This window comes from Pteropus medius, unplaced genomic scaffold, assembly GCF_902729225.1.
Source record: "Pteropus medius unplaced genomic scaffold, Ma_sr-lr_union100, whole genome shotgun sequence".
Taxonomy (NCBI): domain Eukaryota; kingdom Metazoa; phylum Chordata; class Mammalia; order Chiroptera; family Pteropodidae; genus Pteropus; species Pteropus medius.
In genome coordinates, this window is record NW_024340692.1 from 3,224,045 (window position 1) to 3,245,320 (window position 21,276).

Consider the following 21,276-nt stretch of genomic DNA (forward strand, 5'->3'; position numbering starts at 1 on the left):
TGTTCCTTTAATGAGTTCTAAGCCCTAGCTACTTTGCTCCCAGCTTCTCCCAGCCCCTCAATTTTGCAGATTACCTCAGTAATCTGGGTGAAGCAAGAAAGAAGTGGGCCTCTTGTACAGTGTCCTGCAGAGCTAGGGAAGCTGGCACTCATTCATATACTCTCATTTTCCCATGTAGGAGAAATCATAGTTTGCAAGAGTTTCTCTTGGCACTGAGCCATACTACCTTGGTAGTGGAGTGATGCAGGCTAAGTAAAACTTTCTTTTATCGTCTCTAATGTGTCTATTCTTGGATTTTTAATACGCTAGAATTTCCCCACTGGACTTCCAGACTCTCCCAAATATACTCTCATTTCTGAGTAACTGTCAAAATTGCTGTTCTGTAGTGTCATGATAGTAGACAATTCCTATTCCACCATCTTGCTCGTGTCATGCAAGAAAAAATAGAATTCTGAGGAAAGAAAATGACCAAGGATTAGAGAAGACATTACATAATAATAAAAGGGTTAATCCACAAAAGATACCTAATATCTTTAATATATATGCACTTAACAAAAGATCCTCAAAATACATAAAGTAAAAAATGATAGACTGAGAATAGAAATAAAAAAGTCTACTAATAAAGCTGAAGATTTCAACACTGCTCTCTTAGTAGTCTATGAAATAATGAGACAGAATTCAGCAAGGACATAAAATACCTGAAAACCACCATCAACCAAATGACTTACTTGAAAATTTTAGACCACTTGACCCAATAACATCTGAATAAACATTCCTTTCAAGTACACATGAAACATTATAATAATAGACCACATCTTGTGTCATAAAATGAACATTAAAAAATTTAAAGGAATTAAAAACAAAGAAATCATGTTTTTAATCATAGTAGAATTAAACTAAAAACCAATAACAGAAAAATATGTGGAACCTTCCCCTCCAATATTTGGAAATTAAACCACAGAGTTTTAAATAATCCATTGCTCAAAGAGGAAATTTCAACAATATTAGAAAATATATTAAAATAAATAAAAAATTCAAATACAATATATACAATTTGTGAGATGCACCAATGCAGTACTTAGAGGAAAATTTGTACCATTAAAAGCATATGCTATGAAGGAATAAAGATATCAAATAAATAATCTAAGTTTCTCTCTGAGGACGCAAGGAAAATGAGAACAAATTAAAACCTAAGCAAACAGAAGGAAAGAATGATAAAGATAGTAAGTTGTTTGTTTATATAGAAAAGCCCAAGGAATCTGAGTTAGCAAGGTCATAGGTTACAAGTTCAGATGTACAAAAATATTATACATCAACTTACAAAAAACAATTATGTGACTATACACTATCAATAAACAATTGTAAACCAAATTTAAAACAGCTCAAAAAATTAAATAATTAAATAAGAATCTTAAGAAAAATGTGCAAGATCTGTATACTAAGGACTACAAAAATGCTAACTGGGGGATGGCTCCATAGTGTAGTGGTTAGTATATCTGCTTTACATGCAGAAGGTCCTGGATTTGCACCCCAGGTGGAGCCACAGACCATACCCCAAGTGCGCCGGCCGGGTGCACTCCACGACTGCGTGGGAGGAGACACTCCACATTCAGAGATCCAGTTCTTAAAAGGAAGATGGCAACATCTGTAGGTCAGGGGTGGAAGTGGGTGGGGGGAGATGGAATTGTAGTCCTTAGCATCCTGGACTCTCAATTTTGTTCCACTGGTCTCTGTGCCTGTTTTTCTGCCACTATCATGTAAACTAGTACACCTACTATAGAAAACAATACAAAAGTTCCTCAAAAAATTAAGAATAGAATTACCATATGACCCAGCAATCCATCTTCTGTGTATTTGCCCCTAAAATTTGAAAACATTTATCTATGAAGATATATGTACTCCGATGTTCATAGTAGCATTATTCATGGTAACTAAGACATGGAAACAACTGAAGTGCCCTTTGATAGATGATTGGATAAAGAAGATGTAATACATATATACAATGGAATATTACTCAGCTATAAGATGCCATTTGTGACAACATCAATAGATCTGGAGATTATCATGTTAAATGAAAGAAATCAAACAGAAAAGTTGAGAACCATATGATTTTACTCATGTGGGATATAAAACTGAAAGTAACAAGTGAACAGGACAAACAGAGACTCATGGACATGGACAAGTTTAGCAGTTACCAGAGGAAACAGACACCCACCAAAAGATATAGATGGCAAATAAGCATATGAGAAAATGATCACTATCATATGTCATTAGATAATTACAAACAAAACAACAATATGATGCCACTGTGCACATATTAGAATGACCAAAATATAAAACATTGACAACACCAAATATTATCATTTGGTCGAGCAACAAAAATTCCTAATGAAAAATGATACAACTACTTTGGAAGGCAGTTTGGCAGTTTCTTACAAAACTAAATATACTCTTACCCTATGATCCAGCAATTGCGCACCTTGGTATTTACCCAAATTAGCTGAAAACTTATATACATGCAAAAAACTGTATACAAGCCATTAACAGAATGGAAAACCTTAAGTGTATATTAAGTGGAAAAAGCTAATCTAGAAAGTCTACATACCGTATAATTTCAACTATATGACATTATGAAAAAGGCAAAACTATGAAGATAGTAAAAATATTGATGGTTGATCAGGAGTCAGTTTCCTGGTTGGCATACTGTAATTTAGTTGTATAAGGTGTTACCATTGGGGAAAACAGGGAGAAGAATAAATGGGATCTCTCTATATTATATCCTACAACTTTATGTGAATATATAATTATTTCAAAATAAAAATTTAAAAATATTTAACATTCCTATTCATTAATAAGCACAATAAAAGCAGTGTGAAGAGAGTGACAAACTAGGAGAATATATTTGCTTTATCCACAATGGATTAGGATAGTGACTATATAAAGAATGTGTAAGAAATAAAAATAATATCAATAATTTAATAGAAAAATAGCAAAATATTTCACAAGAGATGACAAATGGTTAATAATCATATATAAATCTGCTGGATCTCATGAGTTACTAGTTAAATACTAATTCAAGTTACAATGGTATAACCTGATTATAAATATGTATGTATTATGACCATATCAAGTGTTGACAAAGACTTGGATCCTTAGGAACTCTCATACATTGCTAATGAACGTGAAAATCGGTAAAATCACTTTAGAAAACCATTAGACATAACCTAGAAATTTTGAATCTGCTACATTCATATCCCATGATCCAAGAATTACACCCCTAAGTCTCTATCTAGAGAAATTCTTGCCCATTTGTGCAAGAATACATGTTTATATTAGCTCTTTTCTTAATAGTAAAAATTGTTATCATTCAAAATCCTTCATCAGTAGAATGGATTGATAAATTATGGCATAATCATTCAATGGATTACTCTATAACAATAAAAATGAAGGAGCTACCAGTGTACACATCTGCATGGATGGATCTTTAGAACACAGCAGTGAACAACATAGACGAGTTTCAGGATAAAATATACAATATGTAGTATAAAAACATATATAAATGGGAAGCTTAAAAGGAAGAGAAAGTATCATATAAATGTGTATTATAGTTACCACTGAGAGGGATTGGAGGAGACAGCAATTAGGAGCATCGAGAAGAATCGACGATGTACTACTTCTTAAGGTGAGGGAGAAATGAATATTTATTTTATTATTTTAGAAATCTACTTGAACATTATGTGTCCTCACATATGTATTTAATAGAAAAATTAGGAAATAAAATTACAAAGTATAGTGGCAATTCCAATTCATGACTTAAATGAATAAACTTTCATGCTAGTAGTTGATTCAAACCTCTATGGAAATTAAACTGAGTAAAGAGAAAAGAATACTTGAGGTAAAATACTGCTCAGGATCCAAGCATTTGTTTTCCTAGGTGAGCATCTAAACTTGTATTTAAGATCCTGTGTGCTATACCTTCAAAATTCTTAAAAATCCTTAGATTAGGTCCACAAACAGTTTTTGTAAGCAATTAAGCCATAATATTATCAAATTATGCCTGTCCCAGGGGATTGTGCAGCCTAAAGAAGTTCAATTTTATTAATGTGGCTTATATTTTTCTATTTTTATTACATTCTCTTTTCAGTTGAACTCCTGTGCCCATTTATATAGCTATGATAAACAGAAACTCAAAGTGAAGAAAACTGATTACAGACATATAATATTCTGAAGTTAAAATTTCAGAGAATGTACATTCTCCAACTTACATCTTAAAGTTCCATAATAGCTTAGTGGACATTTCACTGGCAATGATATTCAAAACAGACGGTTTACTTTTTAGCATCTGCCCTGGACTTAAACAACACTAGCGGGATTTTACACCCTATTCTCTTATTACTAGGTTTGTAAGAAATGAAAAATAATGGTAAGCTCTTGAATAGATTATTGAAAAAATAACCAGAGAAAATTATTGTTCTAATAGTACTGTGAAGTGACTTGGTGCTGGACAAGAGATACTTCTTTAATGCTGACTAGAACAGCATCGCTTTGAGACTTGGATCACAGAAGCCCTCCCTCATTAAAAGAAGTCCATATGGCTCCCAAACCCATCTAAGACCCCCAACTATGTGCTTCCTTCAGCCTCAGATCTTTAATCAACACATATGCTGAGATTTTAGCCAAGGTGCTTGCCCTGCATCTGAATAAACTGTTCCTGCAATTAATTAACCCAGACCAAGCAGTTTTTGTGCTGGTCACAGATCCTCTGGCAACCAGAGGAGACCCTCATCCATCATCTCACACTACCAAAATCCCCATTTATATCCTGTCCTCTGACTCTGAGGAGGCATCTGAGGAGAGAATGAGCCACTTTATGTTTCAAATTAGCTAGATTTGCTATTAAACGAGATTTCTTTAATTCTACAAAATTCCTTTACCTAATACTTTATGACATAAAGTTTGTCCATTGTTTTAAGAAATAACGAGACGTTTCTTCACATTTTCGTTGTTCAATACAAGCAAATATTTTTCTAGATATATGTATACCTTGTTATGGATAACAACTAAATATTCATACTTTTGACATTGTGTAACTCAAGCTCGCAAATAAATTTGATTGATTACTAATCCACTTTCCATAATATTGAAATCTCCTTGAAAATAGCTTTAATTCTAATCTCTGTCAACAGTGTTGAATTTAAAAAGAAAACAGATTTCTGTGATTATTTTTCAGGGCTTTGATATTATCTACTCAAATGTAGAGTGGGAAGGAGGCAGAAGTAGACAACATATTTGTAATTCCTTAACATGTTAAGAGCAACAAATATTCTTTTTAATTAAGATTGAGGATGGTTCAGAAAATTTGCATAAATTTAAACAGTGCAACAAAACAGGTGAAAGAATATCAACAGCCTACCGTTTCTCTGTTGTTAATGCAGTGTAAGTTTCATATTATCCTGTCACTGACTATTATAATTCTCCCCCCTCTCCAGTTTGTACAGTTTTTAATAATTTCAATTTCCAGTTTCCTTGAGGTTTCTTTAAAACTTTTATTAATATTTATCAGAAAGAATTATTTTTGTTTTCTCTTAAGCTTAGTCTTCATTCATTGTTTAAGTTTATATGTAATATATGTTTGGACTAAAATAATTTTCATAGGAAGATATCTTTAAATTGCTGACAGAATTTTTTTTGAGAAAAATAAGATTTAGTGGGCACATTTGATGAAAAAAAAGACTTTTATCAAAATTATCTATTCCAAATATACATTATCAATTCAAATACCTTGAATTGTACGTTGTGATAGGCAACTGTCATGGAAGCTGCCAGCTATATATATTTAGTTAGAAAAATAAATTGGAATACTTTCATTGCAGGTAAAATTATTTATAGTCTTCTGCTGGGTTCCATAATAAGTTTTTCTTGCACAGTACTACATCCTTCCACAGCAATTTTTAACATTTAGGAAGTCTATATTACAAAAAACACTCTCTCTCTTCCATTTCTCAATCATAGTCTATTAATTAGGTTCATCCAAATGAATCAACTAGTATCTTGCTTCAAGAGCCATCAAGAAGTAAACTAAAAATAAAGCACAATTTGAGAAAAAAAAATGTTACTATTACCCTAGAGCAACACATAGTAGAACTTATTTCACTAAAATAAATTTTATAACCCATTTAGAATATGGGATCAAAATATGTTTGTAAAAAGAAATTAGTTTTTTCTTTTTGATTCCCCTCAGATTTTACCTTAGTAAATTTCACAAATTATTGAACCGAAAATTATATTTTTATAATTTAAAAATATTGGTAGTAATACTACATGGCACTTATATTCTCCTTATATTTAACATATTAAAATTTATAACATATGTAATCCTTACAAAAGGTGTCATAATTCATATTTTAAATGTGTTCAAACTAACATTAATTATAATAGTAATGATAATGCTTAAAACTTTTGGTATTGCACCTAATTTGAAATTGTTTATACTGATCACAATAATGTCATCAAAGATTACCTTAAAAATAAATTAAATAAATAAGGATAATTTAATAAAATATGCAAAAATCATAGGAATTAAATTTGGAGGTGAAAATGTTTAATGCCAGCATTTTTGTAAATACAACCTCAAGAAAAAGTCTTTATAAAAGAAATGTTACAAAATAATACCATTTAAAGACTTTTAGGATTCAAATCCATTCTAGAAACATATGGAAAAAAAATGTTTTCTTAAACTAGTTGGAAAGATCTTTTTCTAAAGTGAAACCTTCTTGAAATCTACTTTCAAGAAGTAGCAAAATAAAAAAATAATACATTATTCTAAAGAAAAGCACAAAGAGATATCACAACCCCTCAAGCTGCAATTAATGCAAAGATTTGAATTCATCAGATTGTGTGTGTGCCCACATGCATATGTGCAGAAAAGTACTCACATTCAATTTTTCAGGGAATGAATGAAAGGAGATCTTGTTATTTAATTATAAAATTACTAGATAAACAATAATTTTCTAATTTTAATTGTAATTAATACAGTCATTCTACTACCAGTTAGTTTTACACTAGGAATTGTAGTACTGTATCATAGCAATAATATATAATTAGCATTTCTTATCATTTCACAAAGATCTTTTTGGAAAAGATCATGGGGCCTCCATATGGGAAAGACCAGCTTATATATAATGAAATTTTTATGGCAGTTTTTAATTTAGTCCCACTAAATGTCATGTAAGTAGAACACCATTTGATTTGTTCTTTAACAAAAGAGGTTATACAAAGTTAACATTACTTGTTCTTATGCTTTGGGTAAAACCCAGGCAGATGTATTCTAAATCTACTTATCAATGATTCTTTAATTAGTTTTACAATTAAAAATTTCTACAAATATCATTTCCTGTTTTGTTTATTTAGCAAAAAATAAAAAATTGTTTTATAAATATTTGCCTGGAGAATATTATCTTTCTACTTAAGGAAATTAACACCAAAAAATCACCTGAGGTACAGAAAAACCTGAAAAATATGTTTTAAAAAAGATATTTTTAATATATCAATGTTTAGATTACTGATAAGATTATTTTGAATTACTAACAAAAGAGCAGTGATTTTTCTTGGAAGTAGAGATGTTTAAATTTCAGAAAATTATTGAAGATTGAAATTAGTTAACTAAGGAGCTTTTTAAAAGAGATTGAGGGTGGGGCGATGAAAAAGTTTTGAAAACAGTGATGACTGTACAATAGTGGGAATGGAATTAATGCCACTGAATTGTACACTTAAAAATGGATAAAATAACAAATTTTGCATTATATATTTTACCACAATTTTTTAAAAAAGGAAGAAGAGATTGTTTGGTTCTATAATGAGAATGCCCATGAAGAATTATTGTGCAGTCATTATAGTCTTGTATATAAGGGGCTTATAGTTGAGAATTTTACTTAAATATTCTGTATCTGTTTCTGCTTAGTAGTGATTGTATTTTCCACATCCACTGAAGGCTTGTAGGTGGAAAATAAAAGACATTGTTAAAAAGAATAAGGTTAAGTGTAGAAAATAGCATTAAAAAATGAAAAAGGTATATAAAAGGTTAATGGTATGTTTTGGAAGCTATATGTTATTTATTGATATGTTTGTGTCAAAATCTTATCAGAAATATGTAAAGGCACATGGACTAGTTACTCAATACAAAAATATTGGGATGGAGGCTTAATAGTACAGTTTAATCAAATAATTTGATGAAAATTTTCTTCATAATTTCATCAGAAAACTCTATTTACACTATTTGTGCTAACCACTAGTCTAAACAAAGGGAGTACATAAATCAACATGATATATATCTTAAACATCATATTTTAGAAGGAGAGAGAAAGATAGTACGTGGTCAGCTAGATTTTGGCCCCATTATCTTTACCCTCCTGGTATTATGCCCATAAATATATTACATTACATGGCAAAAAGAAACCAAGGTTGTAAATAGAATTAAGGTTGTTAATCAATGACTTTAAAATAAGAACATTATCCTGGATGATCCAGGTGGGCCCAATGTAACCATGTGGGTCATTTAAGAGGAAGAGGAAGACAGAAGCATGAGTCGGAGATGCATCAGGACAATTTGTAGCATGAAAGGGACTCTCATTACTGACTTTGAAGGTGGACAAGGGGAGGCTACAGTCATGGAATGTTGGTGGTCTCTGTAAGTTAGGAACAACTCTCACTTAAATTAGGCCAGCAAAAAAGGGGGACTTCAGTCATATAACCACAGGAAAATGAATTCTGCCAACACTCAAATGAGTAAGGAAACAGATTTACAGATTTTCTCCCCTAAAGTCTACAGAGAGGAACACAGCCCTGCTGACATTTTTATTTAGCCTGGTGAGACATGTATTGGACTTATGACCTACAGAGATCTATTATAGTCTGGGCTAGAACTCAATAGAACAGCCATACTTAACTGCATGGGAGGCTGGATACTGTAGGGTAGCTGTGTACTTAGGAGGAAACAGAAATGGGTTTGATGAAGAGCTAGATATCCTCTGAAGTATGACTCAGTAGGAAAATAAACCAAATGTATGAACAGATAATTTGCCAAAAATGAAATAAATCATCATTTTTAAAGCATTAATATCACCATGATTCAAAATTGCAAACTAAGGAAAAAAAGGTTACAATTTTTCACTTACCAAATTGGCAAAGATTTTTTTTTTTTAATTATAATATCTGGTGTTGGACTAGATCAGGAGAAAATGGGACTCTCATGAAAGGCTAGAAAAAGCATACATCTGTCCTTGGGGACAATCTGGCAGTGTCTGTCAGAGTATTTCAAAATATACATCCTGACATCTAACAATATGACAGACAGGAATTATTCTAAGTAAAGTATTAAATATTTTTGCAAAATTCCAGCAGCACTTAAAATGGGGAGCATGACTAGACACATATATATATATATATATATATTAATATATATTTTTAATATATATATTTTAATATATATATTTTAATATATATTTTAATATATATTTTAATATATATATTTTTAATATATATATATATTTTAATCTGTATATTACTGGACTGGATTATTTTCTTATAACTAGCATGTATTCATTGTGTAATGTTTAAAAGAAAATATTTTAAAGTACATACAATTTTACCTAGGACTTAACTTTTAGGAATATAACCCAAGAAAATCATTAAATAAGTATGAAAGAACATTTTTTAGGTCTCTGAGCAGCACCATGGCAGTCAGCAAGAACAATCTCCTTATGAAGGTAGCAAAAAGAGAGTCAAGAAGAAAATGGTTGGCTCATTTCCTAAGAAAGATTGGTATGATGTGAAAGTACCAGCTATATTCAATATAAGAAATATCAGGAAAACACTAGTCATGAGAACCCAAAGAACCCAAATCACATCTGATGGTTTCAAGGGTTGTGTTTTTGAAGTGGACCTAGATGATCTGCAGAATGATGAAGTTACATTTAGAAAATTCAAGCATATAACAGGATACTCAGGGTAAAAACTGCCTGACTAATTTCCATGGCACGGATCTTACCTGTGACAAAAATGTGTTCCATAATCAAAAATGGCAGACCATGTTTGAAGCTCACGTTGATGTCAAGACTACCAACGGTTATTTGCTTCATCATTAGGTGTTGGTTTTACTAAACACACACACACACCACACACACACACATCAAATTGCACAATCAGATTCATAAACCCTTATGCTCAGCATCAACAATCAGTCCGCCAAATCCAGAAAAAATGATGGAAATCATGATCCAAGAGGTGCAGACAAATTACTTGAAGGAAGTGGCTGATAAACTGATTCCAGATACCATTGGAAAAGATATGGAAAAGGCTGGCTGATCTAATTATCAGCTCCATGATATCTTTGTTAGAAAAGTCAAGATGTTGAAGTAGTCCAGATTTGAACTGGGAAAATTCATGGAGCTTAATGGTGAAGGTAGCAGTTCTAGAAAAACTACTGGGGATGAGATGAGATAGACAGGTGCTAAAGTGCTACGAACTGATGGATATGAGCCCCCAGTAGAAGAATCTGTTTAAAATTCAAGGTTTTCATGGTGACAAATAAAAAAAAACCTATTCGTGATGTTTAACAAAAAAGTGTGAAGGACCACTACACTATTATCAAAACAACTTCAATGTTCAACAATAGTAGTTTGGTTAAATAAAGTATATGACGTCTATTCAGCAGAATACAACACACATTAAAAAGAATGTTGTAGTGGTATACTTACTAACATAAAAAATGAAGTATATATTATTAAGCAGAAAAAATTTTAACATTATGTACACTATTGATGAGTCCTTGTTTATAAAAGAGAAAGGGCACATCTGTATCTATTACAATGCAGTATGTGCCTAGCAAGTGGTCTGAAAGGCATTTATATTGTTGAAATATGTGTGGAATTACGGGTGGTATTTTTCTCCCTATCCTATTGCTTTTCATTTAAAAAAATATTTCTGTAATATTCATCTTTCTTTTATAATATAAAATATAAGAAACAAGAAAAGCTTCTAGAATTCAGTTTCTAAAACGAATATGTCATCAATATAATAACTTTACAATGTACAGAAGACTTTTTATCTTTAATCTTAAATATTCTATTACCATAGCCTATCATTTCTTTTGTTTCCATTCTTCTAACACATTGCTCCTAGAATTGTGACTAGCCACATACATTATCTGAAAGTAATCTAACTGATCCAAAAACAATTCAGCTAGAGGGAACAAGGGAGATCAAAATATTTCCATGAAAATATAGGTCAGTTCTTCAAAAGGCATTGCCTACACCTGTGTACATGTGATTACAAAATATTAACTTCATGCAGTGTGAACCTCTATGTCTAATTACTCTAAGAGGAAGAAAAAGAATAGTTACAAGTTTACTTCAGTAGGCTTGGGAAAGATATCTATCAATAAGTCAATCAAACAAGATCTTAAATTCACATTATGCAATTTTGGGGGATGGCAAATTAGCAAACAAGAAACTCAAACCCGTTGACAAGAATTTGATTTATAGTCTGGATAGAGTAGTTGCTCTTTTGGCATCTCCCATTGAAATCATTATGGTCAAGGACTATGATATTTAAGTATATGATTTCTGATACAGGGCAGATCTGGGTGATGACAAAGGCTAGGGCAGGGCTGAAGTGTTGAGGAGGTGAAAGTCATAAGGACGAGATCAATTACCGAGAAGCTGAAGTGTTAGGGGGGTCTTCTTCATGGACACTGAAATTAGCCCGTATAATCACATGAGGAAGAGAGGAAAACCAGATTTCAAAGTCTCCATAAATTGGAAGCACGAATAGAAGTGAGGGAGCTAGAAGCTTCAATGAGGAGTTTTTGCTTATAATGCAAGAGTACTAAGTTGAATGAAGTTGCTGGCTAGGACTGTCATAAGCCAGACATGAATTGTTTGAGCTGTCTTGAAAGATCTAAATTTTAATTAAGGAGAAAGGATATGAAAAGGCTAAGGAAATTGGGTGGGGGAATATTTAATATAAAACAGGGTTTCAGAAATAATAATATAATGAAAATAATATTAGCTAACAATTATAAAGTGTGTACTATGTACTTAATTCATTCACTTTTCTCAATAACCCAAGGTTAAGTGCTAATATTTTCCCAATTTTCCAGTTGAAGAAACAGGCATAAGAGATTAAGTGACTTGCCCAATATCATATGTCTTATAAGTGGCACAGCTGGGATTCACACTAGGCGGTCTAGTTCCAAAGTCCACACTTTGAAGCACTACTCTTCAATCAAAAGGTCTGGAAAAGAGAGGAAGAGTAGAAGGAAGATTCAGAGAGGAAGCAACATAGTGGAGTCCCAGAGACAAGGTTTGGCAAAACCAGCAAGGTCAAGGAGACGCATGTTTCTATTTAAAAATGTGCCTGGATATTACATTGATTATGACATTACTTGTACTTAAAATTGTAAATATTGCTATGTGCATTCAGCTCCAGAAAGCAGTTTCAAAATAATAATATAAGTCACTACTGAGTAATCTATAGAATACACACCATACACACACGGACACACACACATACATCAAAAGTTGTGGTTTAGTATGCTTAAACTTGTTGAATGCATTTTTATAATGTAATTTAAACTAATATTTCCTAAGAAATTACATCTTGAAAAACACAGTGATATTTACTTTTTATTGGATCCATACAAGAGGAGAAATAAAATAAAACTTAGAGGAGGTAGCCAGCAGAATATAAGCTTCTGAAATACAAAGCCATAATTAAATTTCATTTATAAATGTAAATCAATCTTAAGTATTTTGTATTTAAGATTTTTAGCATAAAATTAATACAAGGTAGTATAATACATATAACTTTATAATTTCATAAGTAAAAATGCCAAAATTAGAAAAATTTTGACAAACTTAATTAGTATTTAAAACCTCATTGTATTTTTAGAATTTTTTTCAAGCCATCTCCCATATTTTCCATATCATTTATGAATATGAAAATTATTCCCAATATAATACTATGCTAAAAACAATGATGTTAGTATTTACACACACAAAAAAAATAAGTAAAAGAAAAAGATACGACTAAGCAAAATTTTGGGGGAGTGAATTATACAGACTCTGCCTCAATTCTCTATTTTGTTTTTCTTATGTAGACTTGACCTCTGACAAAGGTTTTAATAACAAGCAAATTTAACACTACAGCTGTTTACCATGCCTTAAATCTGACCATTTTGGAGCGTCTTCAAATGAGCCAGACGAGAAACTACTTAATTAGGATTTTAATTATTTTCTTGCATTCTGATACTATGTGGGATTCGCTGAGAAGCAGCTTGTTTCTGCAGTTTCTCAGCAGCTAACACTGTTCCCCAAGGCGGTATTTGTGGTAAATTCCCAGCTACAGGCAGCGCCAGAGAAAAGCTGCACACTGCAGAGCAGGGAGGTGCTCTAGTGGGCCAGCCTTGAACTTTTGTTGTAGCCTGAACTCCATCATCTCAGTGGGACACAACTGTCTCCTTTCAGTAGAATAAAGTTAGTGTATTTTGGCTTCAGAATCATGTTGTATCTTTGAACTTCGCTGAGTTCCTACAGTGACTGAGTTCTGAGTAATGAAGTGAGAGTTGGCTGTTGATGATTCTAGCTTTTAAGTGGAATCAGATAAAAGTGTGTGTGTGTGTGTGTGTGTGTAGTTTATATACTTAATATCAATACTTTAAGCCCACAAATTTAAAGGGATGAGAGAATTAACTTAATTATGAAAGTTGTCCCGATATGTATGATATTTAATAGCAAAGAAAAAAATTTCTACTGGTGTTCTGGAATGTCACGGAAAACAGAAAGGTAGAAGTTTAGATATTTTATACTTTTGTCAAATTATTTCTAAGTGAAGTTCATTTACGAATTACTGTGAAGTAGTCTGTGTTCACATAAAGATAAATAGATTAACTCCTCTGTATTTGTTACAGTTGGTGATTTATTTTGGAGTCTTGTTGTAACATCACCTGCTAGAAGACAGACTTTAGTTTAAGGTCCACCTTTAATCCTGTCCAGAATTACTAAGAAAACATCCTAAGGATCTCCATTTTATTTCTGTACAGTCAAGCTTAATATCGAAAGACAAGTGTGATACGCAGAATTCTAAACACGGCCCACCTAGATTCCTGTGCCTGGTTATTTCAATAATACGCTAATTGAGGTACTACTGTGAAGGGATTTTACAGATGTAAAATCCTGACCTGAGCCTTTTAAAAGTGTAGAGTTTTCTCTGACTAGTGGCAGAAGGAAAAATCAGAGAATATCAAAGCTAAGAATTCAACGTGTGCATGCTGGCTTTGAAGATGGAGGAGCCACGGGCAAGAATCAGAGCAAAGACGGACCTCTAGGAACTTGGTATGACACCTCCTGACAGTAGACAAGAAAACCTTGGAGACTTCAGTCTTAAGATCCAAGGAATTGAATTCTGCCAACAACCTGAATGAGCTTGGAAACAAATTCTTCCCCCAATAATCCAGGTAAGAGCTCAGCATGGTTGATGCCTTGTTGAGACCCTAAATAGCAAACTCTGCTGAGCATTGTAGGACTTCTGACAGACAGCTAATAGATGCGTTTTGTTTTAAGCTGCTAGTTTGTGGTAATTTATTATAAAGCAATAAAATGCTAATGCCATATTGCTTCAGAATATTCAGACCAGCAGATTGTTCTGCCAATTCTACATAAGGCCTCACTTTTCCAGCTATGACTTATTTCTGTTTGTCCACTCATCCTTGCTTGTACCTGACTTATACCTTTTGTCTGGTCTTTCTTGGTCCACTTATTAGTGCTCTTGCTGGCAGATGAGAATAGAAAAGATCAAGGACATTACATTGTGTTTTCCAAAGTGTAAGCTTCAAACCACTGGTGGTCTCTGCTAACATGGTTTTAGATGGTTCCCAGATCCAGCATTAATTAACACTGAGACTCAAGTGAAAAGGTTATTCACTTTTCAACTCTCTTCCAATTCTTCTGATTGACTAAAGGAGAAAGTCTCCATTGGGTACCAATATGATTTAATACCTAACACCGACAAATTTCCCTCTTTAGAATATGCCTTGGGTGGAGAGCCCTCCACTCTCATAATCTCATTAGAAGTTAATATCATATATTTTATTGCATTACTTTCTGTTTATATTTCTGACGAGCTCTATGGCTTTCTAGTTCGGATGGCAATATAAAGTTTCCTTTTAAAGAAATTATTTTGTTGAGTCTAGGTTGCACTTTTTTCAGATTTTGATATCTATGTTATCAGGATGTATCTCACAACTTTTTAGCTTTTGCTTTCTCTAGCTGCCCCCTAGTCCCACGAAGCAGAGAGAAGCAGCTATGAGGTACATACTTAGCCACCTCTCTCCATCTCTGCTCTCCAGCTCAGACTACCTATACCCCATTCTTCTCTCCCCTGAATCCAAGCCTGGGAGTCTCTGGACTGAAAACTCAGTGATTTTACACTGGATAAGCCTGCTGCAAAGCAAGGTGAGTTTATTTAGGCTATGATCCAGTGTTAATATTTATCAGCTATGGACACATAAAAGCTATGGACACAAAAACATGAAGACTCTGAGATCTTTGGAAACATGATGGAGTGAGACATCTCCAGATCTATCCCCTTGAAACAACAATAAACTGAACATCTAAAACACAACAAAAAACACCCAAACTGCACACCATCACATCGGAGCGTGGGCTCTGCGCATAAGAGCTACCACAGGTCAGAACCCTGGTTTTCGCTTAGTGGACTGGGAGAAATAAAGAAGCTGCCTCCCGCAGCCATCAGAGCTCCCTGTAGGAAGAAAGGGAGGGGAGAAAGAGAGATGGTTCCCTGAACAGCTCTGCCTAGGAAAGCTGTGAGCTCACCGTGGCTGGCCAGCAGCAGGGCCCAGTTACCAGGAAAGAAAGCAGAGAAGCAGGACAGCAGAAAAACAACAGTTGATTTTTACTGGCCGTGGTTGCAAAACTAAGGCTGAACCGCAGCCCCCAACCCCCAACCGACAGGGCTCCCCCGACACACCCTCTGAGACTGAACACATGGAGCCCCAGGGGAATCTGAGCAAACACTGCCAAGACTGAAGCTGCCTCTCACAGGCTCTAGAGCTCCGTTCAGGAGGAGGGGGAGAGGAGAAGGTATGACAACTTCCCTGAACAGCCCTGCCTGGAAGTGCCACAACTTCTAGCAGCCAGCAGCAGGGCCCAGTCATCAAGGTAGAAAGCAGAGAAGAGGGACAAGACTGCAGAGGAACAGTAGTTGATTTTTACCAGCCCCAGTTGCAAAACCGAGGCTGAGCCGCAGCCCCTACCTCTCAACCCAAAGGGCCCCTCCCCCCATAACCTCCAAGACCAATCAATGTGGAGCCCCAGGGGAGTCTGAGCAAACGCTGCAGAGACTGTCACTGACACTGACAGAGACTGAAACTGAGGGTAGCGAGTGGGATTAAATATCTACAAGAAAATAAAAAAGGCATTATTTAAGCTTTATGTAAAGCAGGGATCCAAGAGGCTTAGACGCCACCTACTGGAAACCAAAAGAAAAGCGCCTTCTTTGCAATGGGCTAAAGAGAACTTTATATAATAACTTCTTTCTGGAAAAACAGCAGAATATACTTCCATTAATGCCCAGGCAGAGAAATGGTCCATTAAACACATGAACAACCAAGGTGACAAGACATCTCAGAAAGAAAGAGAAAATTCTCCAGAAAATAAGCTTACAGACGTAGAAAAATGAGACTTAAATGACAGAGAATTCAGGAGATACTTCTGAAAAAACTCAGTGAGTTACGTAACGAGTCATATCAACAATTTCAGGAGTTGAAAAAAACAACTAGATGAGCAGAGCAAGAAGATTGAAACCCTCAAAAAGAACAGAATAGATCTTCTTAGATAAAAAAACACACTGCGAGAGCTGAAAAATGAAATAACAAGCTTGAGAAATAGGGTCGACCAAATGGAGAAAAGGATTAGTGCTATCAAAGACAGAAATCTATAAATAAATCAGAAGCAAGAAGAGAGAAACCGAAGAATGAAAAATAATGAAAGAAAAATACAAGAACTAGCTGATACCATCAGGAGAGGAAACATAAGAATAATGGGCATTACCGAAAGCGAAGAAAAGGAGCAAAGACAAGAAAGCATTTTCAGACAATAGTGGATGAGAATTTCCCAAATCTAAGGAATGAGCTGGGTCTTGGAATTCAAGAAGTCAACAGAACACCCAATTACCTTAACCTGCCTTCACCAAGACACATTATATTAAAGTTATCAAAAATCAACTACAAAGACAGAATTCTCAGGGCAGCCAGGGAGAAGAAAACAGTAACTTATAAAGGAAAATCATTAGATTATCTTCGGACTTCTTAGTGCAGACCTTACAAAGCCAGAAATGAATAGAATCAAATATTTAAACTATTAAGTGAAATTAAAAAATAAGAATCATATCGATAGATGAAGAAAAAGCCGTCGACAAGATACAGCATCCATTTATGATCAAAACGCAACAAAATCGGTATAGAGAGAAATTTCCTTAACATAGCAAAGGCCATATGTGACAAACCTTCAGCCAACATTATACTTAATGGTGAAAAACTAAAAACCTTCCCTCTAACATCAGGAACAAGGCAAGGCTGTCCACTATCACCACTGTTATTCAATATAACATTGGAGGTCCTAGCGAGTGCAATCAGGCAAGAGAAAGAAATAAAGGCATCCAAATAGGAAACAAAGAATTTAAACTGTCACTATTTGCAGATGACATGATTCTCTATACAGAAAACCCTAAAGACTCCACAAGAACACAACTAGAAAAAATAAGCAAATACAGTAAAGTCTCTGGATACAAAATCAACATTCAAAAATCCATAGCTTTCTTATACTCTAATAATGAAGTGTCAGAAAAAGAAGTGGAAAAAATAATTTCTTTTGCAATTGCAACAAAAAGAATAAAATACCTAGGAATAAATTTAACAAAACATGTGAAGGACATATATAATGAAAACTACATGACCCTATTAAAAGAAATTGAAGAAGATACAAAGAAATGGAAAGATATTCCATGTTCTTGGATTGGAAGAATCAACATAGTTAAAATGACCACATTACCTAAAGCATTATATAGATTTAATGCGATCCCCATTAAAATCCCATTGGCATTTTTTAAAGAAATAGAACCAAAAAAATCATCAGATTTGTATGGAAGCACAAAAGACCCCAAATTGCCAAAGCCATCCTGAGAAAAAAGAACGAAGCTGGAAGCATCACTCTGCCTGACTTCAAATTATACTACAAAGCAACAGTAATCAAAACAGCATGGTATTGGCAGCAAAACAGACACACTGACCAATAGAACAGAATCGAGAGTCCAGAAGTAAATCCACATTTATATGGGCAAATAATTTTTGACAAAAAAAGCTAAAAACATACAGTGGAGAAAAGAAAGTCTCTTCAATAAATGGTGCTGGGAAAATTGGAAGGCCACCTGCAAAAGAATGAAATTAGACTGTTGTCTATCATCACACACCAAAATGAACTCAAAATGGATTAAGGACCTAAATAGAAGACCTGAAACAATAAAATGTGTAGAAGAAAACATAGGAACAAAACTCAAGGACTTTGAACTTAAAGAGGATTTTATGAATTTTCCTCAAAAGCAAGGGAAGTAAAAGCTAAAATAAATGAATGGGACTACATCAAACTATAAAGCTTCTGCTCAGCAAAAGAAATTGTCAACAAGGTAAAGAGACAACCATCCAAATGGGAAAATAAATTTTCAAGCAACGCCTCCGATAATGGCCTAATATCCAAAATATACAAAGAACTTGTACAACTCAGTAACAGCAAAAAAACAAATGATCCGATCAAAAAATGGGCAGAGGACCTGAACAGACACTTCTCCCTAGAGGACATACAAATGGCCAACAAATATTTGAAAAGATGCTCAACATCACTATCTATTAGGGAAATGCAAATCAAAACCACAATGAGATACCATCTCACACCTGTCAGAATAGCTATAATCAACAGGACAAGTAATAAAAAATGTTGGAGAGGATGTGGAGAAAAAGAAACTCTCATACACTGCTGGTGAGACTGCAAATTGGTACAGCCACTATGGAAAACAGTATTAAGTTTCCTCAAAAAACTAAGAATTGATCTACTATATGATCCAGCAATCCCTCTACTGGGTATTTACTCCAAAGACTTGAAAATCCATATCTGAAAAGATATTTGCACATCCATGTTCATAGCAGCATTATTCACAGTGACCAGGACATGAAAGTAACCGAAGTGTCCTACGATAGATGATTGGATAAAGAAGCTGTGGCACATATATACAGCAGAATATTACTCAGCCATAAGAAGAGATGAAATACTGCCATTTGTGACAACATGGATGGACATCAAGATAATCATGCTAAGCGAAATAAGCCAGACAGAAAAAGCTGAAAATCACATGATATCACTTATATGTGGGATATGCACCTAAAAGCAACAAATGAGCAAGACAGACAAACGGAGACTCATGGACATGGACTATAGACTAGTAGTTACCAGAGGGAAGGGGAGAGGTAGACAAGGTAAAGGGGGTCAAATATATGGTAGCCAAAGGAAACTGTTCGGGTGGTAAACACACAATAGAATATACAGATGTCAAATTATAATATACACCTGAAAATTATATAATTGTATTAACCAATGTTACTCCAATAAACTTAATTAAAAAAAAAAATAAGGACTCTTTTTTTAAGTTAGATGAGCAATAGTTAGGAAACTCATCCAGGGATGAGGGGAAGTCTAAACAAGCAAGTGTAATTTAGTTGGCAATTTTTTTTCTTTCTCAGTGGTACAAAAAATACGGGTATATCTTACAATAAACAGTACAGTAGATTCAATGAGATATGGTAAATATACTCAAATTTAAGTAGAAATTATTAAGTGAACAAATAGCACAGGTATATAAAGTTATGAAGGTGGGTACATAAATGTGAAGTTTACAAAAGTGAAGTTTGTAAAATAGCGGTGTGGCACAAGGTGAGTTGAGTTCCAGCTCTGACTGCTAGAGGTGTCAGAGTAATACATAAGCACTAACCCTAAAATTAAAAGTAACTCCAGGCTGTAAGCTTCCTTGAGAGTAAAGATACTTCCGATATTTGGTCTTCCATTCCTGGGTAGAGAATCACAGCCTCTACCTATTGTCAGAGCGGTGATGGGATTTGAGGAGAGGTTCCAGTTTTCTGTGACTGTTTGCTTAGAAAAGCAATAATGACCCCCATAAGCCCTTCATCAAAACTTCAACTCCTTCCTTGTAGTAGAGACAAGAAGCAGATTTACAATTAGGATAGTAGTTGTCCTAAGAGCCACTGACTTATAGAACATACACTCATCTTTAGTTTTTGAGATTTAAGGTACCATGGAAATCACAAAACTAAACCGAAGTAGCATTTTGAACATGAATAGATGTGGGCCGTAAATTCGAAGCCAGGATGGAGATTACCTTTTTAATGGATGTTTTCTTTTCACCTTTTTATCCAATCCATATCACCTTCAAATAGTGGTGCTGAGTCATTATCAGCCAGCAGTGCTCTTCAAAGAATTAGGATCAACTGCATGCCCCTGCTGGCCTGCTTTGGAAAAACAAAAGACATGCGCATGTTCCTTCCTTCATTTTACACCTCTTTATGGTAAAGCAAAGTTGAAAAAACAAACAATGCCATTGGCAAGAGTATCACATAACTATCATAGTGTTCCATCAGGGAAGCAGAATTGCTATGAGCGCTACAGAATGAGGAATTTATTATAGGATTAGACCTTACATAACCGTGGGAGCTGGGGGCTCTATAAAAGGATGTTGCCTCTGAATCTGCCTGAAGTCACCGTAAGTCAGTAGGGTCAGCAGTCAGGAAGATATACTGGATATAACTCAGGGGAGAGGGGAGACAAACTGGAATCTGAGAGGACAAGTTAAAAACAGTAGATCAACCATGACGTACACAAGCTACAGTAATTACTAGTGCCTGCACCAACTCTCAGAATATAATGGCTGCTACTTCACTTATGCCTTCCAAATCTTGTACAAATTTCTCTTGTGGCCATTCCTAACCTGGTACCACATAGGCAAAGAGAATCTGGGACAAATAGTTCCAACCTTGCTAAACTGACAAGATACAAAACCACCACAGTGAGGTGGAATCGAACTGCATGTCAAAGATCATAGAAGAGAGATAAGCACAAAAGGGGTCTCCAGGACATCTAG

At 34.3% G+C, this 21,276-nt stretch overlaps 1 pseudogene; it reads left to right on the plus strand.

Moving 5' to 3' along the window:
* The first annotated feature begins 9,731 nt into the window (after positions 1-9,731).
* On the plus strand, positions 9,732-10,560 carry LOC120605800 (40S ribosomal protein S3a-like; annotated as a pseudogene).
* Positions 10,561-21,276: the final 10,716 nt, after the last annotated feature.